Below are 6,106 nucleotides of genomic sequence, written 5' to 3'. Positions count from 1 at the left end.
TATTCTAATTGGTAACGTTTTATTGATCAAAATTGCTACTCCCCTCGCTTTTGAATTAAATGAAGCCGCAACAACACTACCCACCCAATCTCTCTTTAGTTTCTGATGTTCTGTTTCTGTTAGGTGCGTTTCCTGTAAAAAAGCTAAATCTATCTTCATTTTTTTAATATATGTTAGGATTCTTTTTCTTTTCACTGGTCCATTAAGCCCATTAACATTAAAACTCAAAAAATTCAATAAATTAGTCACTATTCTTAACAAAGTTACTCCAATCTAAAACATTACTTATCTTCTCAACTGTTTCCATCCAGGGGTCAGTGTGGACATGGTGGAGGATTACAAATACCTGGGGATACGAATTGACAATAAACTGGACTGGTCAAAGAACACTGAGGCTGTCTACAAGAAGGGACAAGAAGGGACAGAGCCGTCCCTATTTCCTGAGGAGACAGAGGTCCTTTAACATCTGCTGGACGATGCTGAGGATGTTCTACGAGTCTGTGGTGGCCAGAGCTATCATGTTTGCTGTTGTGTAATGAGGCAGCAGGCTGAGGGTAGCAGACACCAAGAGAATCAACAAACTCATTCGTAAGGCCAGTGATGAGGTGGGGATGGAACTGGACTCTCTGACAGTGGTGTCTGAAAAGAGGATGCTGTCTAAGTTGCATGCCATCTTGGTCAACGTCTCCCATCCACTACATAATATACTGGGTGGGCACAGGAGTACATTCAGCCAGAGACTCATTCCACCGAGATGCAACACAGAGCTTCATAGGAAGTCATTCCTGTCTGTGGTCATCAAACTTTACAACTCCTCCCTTGGAGGGTCAGACACCCTGAGCCAATAGGCTGGTCCTGGACTTATTTCATAATTTACTGGCGTAATTTACATATTACTATTTAACTATTTATGGTTCTATTACTATTTATTATTTATGGTGCAACTGTAACGAAAACCAATTTCCCCCGGGATCAATAAAGTATGAGTATGACTATGACTATGTCACTTTGCCTCACTTCTGTAGACTCTGTGTTCATCTCCTGAGTAAATACAGATGCAAAGAATTCATTTAAGATCTTCCCCATCTGTTTTGACTCCACACATAGATTACTAATCTGGTCCTCCAGCGGACCAATTTTGTCCTTTACAACCCTTTTGCTCTTAACATGTCTGTAGAATCCCTTAGGGTTCTCCTTCATCTTGTCTGCTAGGGCAACCGCATGACTTATATTAGCTTTCATGATTTCTTTCTTAAGTCTTCCCTTGTATTTCTTATACTCCATAGTCACCTCATTTGTTCCAACTTGTCTATATCTGCTAAGCAACTCCTTTTTTCTCTCAACCAGGACCTCACTATCTCTTGAAAACCAAGAGATATACTTGATATCTTTACAGGCACATACTTGTACTCTCAAAGTTCCATTTTTAAAGGCCTCTCACTTACCAAGTACACCTTTGCCAGAAAGCAGCCTGTCCCAATCCACACTTGCCAGACCATTTCTGATGCCATCAAAATTGGCCTTTCTCCAATTTAGAATCTCAACCCGCTGACCAGACCCACCTTTTTGCTTATTTACTTTGAAACTAATGGTGGAGCTAAAAGGGTTAATGGCGCCTAACAGCAACTCTTTATCTTGCACATTCAGAAACAGCTTTATTTCCATCTTTAATATCTCTGATTTTCCCTTTCAGGGTTCTTTTGAAGACCCTGACCTGGAGTTACACACTGACTACGGTTCTTTGCAGGAATAGGACCCGCTCTCAGGGCTCCATAACCGGCCGTTGTTCGGCATGCCAAAGGCTTGGCTCGAGATTTCAGCTCGGATTTGGAAGCCTAAGATCTCAGGGCTCTGGAGACAGGCGGATCGAGGGTTGGTGTCACGACAGGGGACTCGTGTGTAATTGGGGGAGTTGAAATATCTACGGCTGTGTGCCTGGAGACCCAGGATCTTTGTGATCTTCAGGTACAGAGCTGGAAAAAAGTGATAAACCAGCCAGTTGTTTGTTATATCTCCCCGCTGTGCTGGGAAAATACAGACTCCTCTTCCTCCCTTATTAGGGAGAGAGAGAGAACCTGCAGTATGTCAAATACCAGGTGAAACGCAAGGTCTTTGGGGTAGCTGCAAGTCTGTGTCTTTGCTATTGTTTTGCTCACACTTGAGTGCTTGGTGGCGGTGCCGAAGTTTTTTTTTTGCCGGTGAGGGGGGAAGGGAGATTGTTGCTCGCTGCTGCTTACACATGGGAGGGAGGGGAGTTGGGGGGGGGACTTTGGGGTTCTTACAGTTAACTGCTGTTCATCCTTTGGGGCACTCCTCAGGTTTTGTGGATGGTTGCGAAGATAAAGCATTTCAAGATGTATATTGTATGCATTTCTCTGACATTAAATTGTACCTTTGAACCTTTATGTTCCCCTAAGCAAACTTCTGTCACCTGCCCTGTCTCATTTCCTAATAACAGATCCAGTATCACACACTCTCTCATCAGGACTTCAATGTGCTGATGAAGGAAACTTTCCTGAACATATTTGACAAACTCTATCTCATTTAGTCTTTTTACAGTATGAGATTCCCAATCAATATGTGGAAAGTTAAGATCAGCTACTCTAACAACCTTATTTTTCTTGCAACAGTCCATGATCCCTTTACAGGTTTGTTCATTTGAATCCCTAGAGGACTGTTGGGTGGTCAGTAATATAGCCCCATTAACATGGTCATACTTTTCTCATTTCTCAGTTCCACCCATTGTGCTTCACTAGTTGAGTTGAGTTCTCCAGTCTGTTGTGACGGAGCACTGCCGTGACATTTTTTCTGACTAGTAATGCCATCTCTCCTCCTTTAATCCCTCCTGCTCTGTCCTGTCTAAAATAACGGAACCCCAGAATATTCAGCTACTGGTCCTGCCCCTCCTGCAACCAAGTCTCACTAATGACTTCAATAGTACTGGTTGCAATATCTTCCATTCAATATATAAAACTTCAAAAGATACACCCCAATCTCAAAATCAATATATAAATCTGCTCTGAACTCAACAAATGCCTGTGGATCATTTCAGCCACCTCCAGCATGAAAGCTGTCTAAAGAGACATTAAGTTAGGGGCCAATTGATATTTTAAGAGTATTTAAGGAACGTACATCTATTTTTTACCTGCTTTTTTTATACTTGATGACGCTATGATTTCAGTCTCTGAGGCTGGCATGAGTGCTTCCTTCAAGAGAATGAACCCACAGAAAGCAACTGGCGTGGACATGGTTCCTGGCCAGATACTGAAGACCTGTGCTGATCAACTGGCTGGAGAAATCATGGATCTCTTTAACCTCTCACTTCGGCAGTCAAAGGTACCCACCTGCTTCAAGAAGACTTCAATTATTCCAGTACCCAAGAAGAATGTAGTAATCTGGCTCAGTGACTGTGTCTGACACAATAGGTCAACACCAGATGCCTTTTCATTGTCTCTTCATTCAATACTGGAATATCAGGACAGCAAAGATGCATACATCAGGATGTTCTTCATAGATTACAGCGCTGCATTCAATACTATCCTCCTCTCAAAGCTAATCTATAAGCTTCAAGACCTTGGCCTCAATACCTCCTTGTGCAACTGGATCCTCGATTTCCTCACTTGCAGACCCCAGTCAGTTCAGATTGGCAACAACATCTCCTCCACGATCTCCACCAGCACAGGAGCACCACACAGCTGTATACTTATGACTGTGAGGCTCCAATGCCATATTTAAATTTGCTGATGATGCCACTGTTATTGCCTGAATCAAAGATGGTGATGAACCAGCATATAGGAGGGAGATTGAAAACCTGGCTGTGTGGTGGCCAAAGAGCTGATTATTAACTCCAGGAGGAGAAAACTGGAAATCCATGAGCCAGTCCTCATTGGAACATCAGAGATGGAGAGGGTCAGCAAATTTGCATTTAAATTCCTTGGCATTGTCATCTCAGAGGATCTGTCTTAGGTCCAGCACATAAGTGCCATTACAAGAAAAGCATGGCAGTACCTCTACTTTCTTAGAAGTTTGTGAAAATACAGTATTTCATTTAAAACTTTCACAAACCTGTATAGATGTGCGAAGGAGAGTAAACTGGCTGGTTGCATAACGGCCTGGTATGGAAACACTAATGCCCTTGATTGGAAAATCCTGCAAAGAGTAGTGGAGAATCCTGATTTGATGGAGACAGCTGTGAGAAGCATGGAGGAACACCTGGAGAAACTTCTGATATGCCTGCTTCGCTACCGCTGCTACTGTGCGATCGAGAATCTCTGGAGGGGAAGGCCCGAAATCCTCAGCTTTGCCTATTGCCGAGCCCGGGGTTGAAGCGCTCGACAGAGATGGTGCTGGATGCTCAGTGTCAGAGAACTGGTCGGAGGCTCGGAGTTTTCGGATGGACTTGGAGTCGGACTGTGGTCGGATGCTTCCAGGATGCTGCATTGGCAAGTTTGCGGCGCTGGAGGTTCACCGTCTGCGTGAGATGATGGGACTTTCGAGAGACTTTGAGACATTTTACCGTGCCCATGGTCTGTTCTTTATCAAATTACGGTATTGCTTTGCACTGTTGTAACTATATGTTATAACTATGTGGTTTTTGTCAGTTTTTCAGTCGGTTTGTCATGTGTTTCTGTGATATCATTCTGGAGAAACATTGTATCATTTCTTAATGCATGCATTACTAAATGACAATAAAAGAGGACTGCGTGTCCTCATAATCTAATCTAATTTAGACCGGTCCATCACGGGTAAATCCCTCCCCACCACTGAGCACATCTACAGTGTTGCAGGAAAGCAGCATCCATCATCAGTGATCCCACCATCCAGGCCATGCTCTCTTCTCCTGCTGCCACCAGGAAGAAGGTAGAGAAACCTTAGGACCCACTCCACCAAGTTCAGGTATAGTTATTACCCCTTAATCATCAGGCTCTTGAACCGGAGGGATATCTTCAATCAACTTCATCTACCCCAACACTGAACTGTTCCCACAACCTACAGACTCACCTTCACGGACTCTTCCTCTCATGGTCTTCATATTGATTGCCAGTTTGTTTATTTGTATTTACGTATTTTGTTGTCTTTTTCACATTGTTTATTTGTCTATCTCCTTGTCGTTTTTCATTGATTCTATTGTTTCTTTGTATGTTTGTATTTACAGTGAATGCCCGCAAGAAAATGAATCTCAGGGTTGTACATGGTGAGATATACAGTATGTACATTGATAATAAGTTTATTTTGTTCTTTAAACTTTGCTACTTCTGCACTTTGTTAAAAACTCAAAGCATCGTTTGCATCATTACATTTCTAACACAGGCAATAGTGATGCATGAAAGGAATTGGGTTTCTGGATATGGTTCAGCCAAAAGTACTTTTCAAAACTTATATTATTTGTGCTTACACTCCAAGTAATAATGTAGTCTACATTGGAAAGTAATAGCGAATGTCGTCATTTTACAACACGTTCACTATGGAACAGCAATGATTCCCTTGCACCTGTTGTTCCCATTGACATGGTCACAGAGAATGGCACTGTCTTAACACATTAGTATATACACCAATTTATAACAGTTACAAACTGATTTTCAGCAAGCAAGTGCTCCATTACCTTACATCAGTGATGTCCACACACAAAGCCTTTGCACATTCTATCAGGTGTCTGCACTCTAAAAGTTGCTCCAAACTTCGCACTTAAGGCAATGAAGGACCCAGCTTGCAAAGAACCATTCTGTAAAGACAGCAACATCAGGTGTGACCACTGCAAAGTCAGAGAGTGTTCATACTTTTGGCTTGTGCCAGAGACAGTCGGAAAACAGGGTTCAGGTGCCAGAAGTGGAAGGGTGAGCTGCTTTGATACTTCATGGTGGGCAGATGCCATTTCCTGGGTGTCAACAACTCAGAGGATCTATCCTGGGCCCAACATATTGATGCGATCACGAAGAAGGTGCATTGATGGCTATACTTAATTAGGAGTTTGAGGGGATTTGGTATGTCACCAAAGACAAGGAAATTTCTACTGATGCCTCGTGGGGAGCATTCTGACTGATGGTGTCACTTCCTGGTATGGAGGCTCCAATGTACTGGACTGAAAGAGGTCTCAGAAGGCTGTAGA

Source organism: Mobula birostris, chromosome 19 (genome assembly GCF_030028105.1).
Source record: "Mobula birostris isolate sMobBir1 chromosome 19, sMobBir1.hap1, whole genome shotgun sequence".
NCBI lineage: Eukaryota > Metazoa > Chordata > Chondrichthyes > Myliobatiformes > Myliobatidae > Mobula > Mobula birostris.
Note: the sequence above shows the minus strand (reverse complement) of the source record.